Raw genomic sequence first — 2545 nt, forward strand, 5'->3', positions numbered from 1 at the left:
CAATAACCTCATATGCATGTGAAATCAGGACAGTAAATAAGGAAGACTGTAGAAGAATTGATGTTTTTGAGTTATGGTATTGGAGGAGAATATTGAAAGTGCCATGGGCTTCCAAAAGAACCAATAGATCTTTGTTGGAAGAAGTGCAGCCAGAGTGCTCTTTGGAGGCCAGGATGGCCAAACTTTGTCTCTCATACTTTGGACACATTGCCAGGAGGGACCAGTCACTGGAGAAAGATTTCACGTTTAGTAAGGTGAAGGGTCAGAGAAAAAGAGGAAGACCCCCAGCAAGATGAATTAGCAGCATGGCAGCATCAATGGGCTCAAGCGTAGCAACAATTGTGAGGTTGGCCCAGGACTGGGCAGTGTTTCATTCTCTTGTGCATATGGTCACTATGAGTTGGTCCCAACTCGGTGGCATCTAACAACAACAACAAAATTGAGTATTAAAAGAAAAACAAAAGCAAACAGTAAGCATATTATGATTACAGTCCTTCTTACTGCTGTATATAAAATGCCAGCAGTGAGTGTTATTCACTGGCACCCATTAAGAGGTCTGACACAGAACCCCACCTCTGAGGTGATTCTCATCCTCTTCATATCCTTCTCCATTGTAATGGTGCCGTCTTTCCTGGTTAGGATCAAAGTTCACCAGTTCTATCTGATCCATTTCATCAGTCTATTTTACTTTCTTCCCCTCAGGTAGGAGTTTTTCCAAAAAACATGGATTATCAGGAGACAGAAAACCATTCTCAGGAAAGTTTACCTTAAATTTGGTGATTAGGCACTCCTTTTCATATGGTTTAATAAATTGGCATGCCTTTATTTAGCACACATTTGATATTTTCATGATTGACAATCTGACCTGGATGAGACAGGATGACTATGGTCCGGTTGTCAAGAGTGGATATGGGCTTTTGGAAGCCACTACGCTACAACCAGCTGTGTGTTCATACACATGAAAAGGTCTTTGCCTCGTCTAGTAAAAATAGCTTGGTCCTTCTAACCTAAAACAATAATTATATTGCCTGGCTTTAGTCTTGGCTTTTGGTCTCCTTCACCAGGAATGTCATTTTTTGGCCATCTTTTATGCCTTTGTCAATATAAACTTCTAGAATATTTTTCTCTCAAACTATCTTTCTTCCATTGCAACTTTTACATCTATCTTGAGGGCTGATGCATTACCCATGGCCTGAAATTCCATGCCCACAGATTGAATTTGTTGAACCATTCCATGTGGTATCTGATGAATTAGTATTTGCATCCCAGTCCCTTGGCCGTTAGGACAACACTCTATAGCATCTTTCTTACTATCCCCACCTTCACATTTGTCACAAATCACACTGTTTTTCAGAGCTAGTTTTCTTGTTGTACCATTATATAAATCTTCTAACGTTACTGAGAGTTGATACACAACGTTTTCCCCTCTTTTTCTCTGTATCCTGCCAACACCTCCGAAAAACATACCAAAGTTGTCCATGGAAGAACCAAAGCCACCACCTGCTCCACCCTCTTTGATGGCCTGCTATCCTCTTTTGTCAGATTAATTCTCTTTTCTTTGCATCAGAGAGCACTTCATAAACTTGAGAAATAAGCTGTTTAAACTTCTCGCCTTCATTAGAATTCTTATCATGGTAGTACTTCAAAGCCAGTTTCTTATAAACTTTTTCAACTCTCCCTGGGTGGCACTGGGTTGGACTCCCAAAACATCACAGTAGTGGTTTCTTTCACCATTTTCTACAGCCACTGATTGCGTGAAGGCTGGTGTGGAGGAATGTGGAGGAGTGCGAAGGAGCGCGTCGCTGCCTGAACGAATTCCGACAGCCACCAGTCCGCTGCTTCTCACGAAGCATTCAGAGAAGTTCCAGTACTGTAGCTTTAATCTTCAAAAAGAATAATTAACTGAACTTCGTTGTTATGATCGTGATGTGCTGTGGAGTCGGTTCAGACTCATAGAGACACTGTATAGGGTTTCTAAGGCTGTAAATCTTTAGGGGAGTAGAAAGCCTCTCTTTCACCCCACCTTCCTTGTAGGTGTATGGATTTTATCTTATCATTGACAGCCTTGTGCTTCAAGACAGATCTTTTCTCTTTTTTCCCCCTGTGTAAACATTCACCACTTTATTCCAAATAAAAATGTTTAAACATATGTTTGCAATAAGCCAAAGGCTACAGACGAGTTCTCTCAGGAGTAGACTTGTCTTCAGCAATAATTGTCCAAGCTTATTTCATAAAGAGAATATCTAGGCTTCATTGTAGGGAAGAGGTACCTAAGCAGATCCTGCTAATCTTGTTGAATTGATTTCAAGATTGGAAACTCATCAACAACCTGCAATACTGAGATGATACAACTTTGCTTACTGAAAATGTAGAGGACTTAAAATATCTACTGATGAAGATCAAAGAGCACAGTTTTCAGTATGGGTTGCACCTCAATGTAATGAAAACAAGAACCCTCATCACTGGGACAATAAATAACATCAAGATAATGGATAAAAGATTGAAGTTTCAAAGACTTCATTTTACTTGAATATAACATCAACAC

General features: G+C 40.1%; 1 pseudogene; it reads right to left on the bottom strand.

The window, feature by feature from the left end:
* Positions 1–547: 547 nt before the first annotated feature.
* Positions 548–1734, bottom strand: LOC102826321 (annotated as a pseudogene).
* Positions 1735–2545: the final 811 nt, after the last annotated feature.

Source organism: Chrysochloris asiatica, unplaced genomic scaffold (assembly GCF_000296735.1).
Source record: "Chrysochloris asiatica unplaced genomic scaffold, ChrAsi1.0 scaffold00243, whole genome shotgun sequence".
NCBI classification, from domain to species: Eukaryota; Metazoa; Chordata; class Mammalia; order Afrosoricida; family Chrysochloridae; genus Chrysochloris; species Chrysochloris asiatica.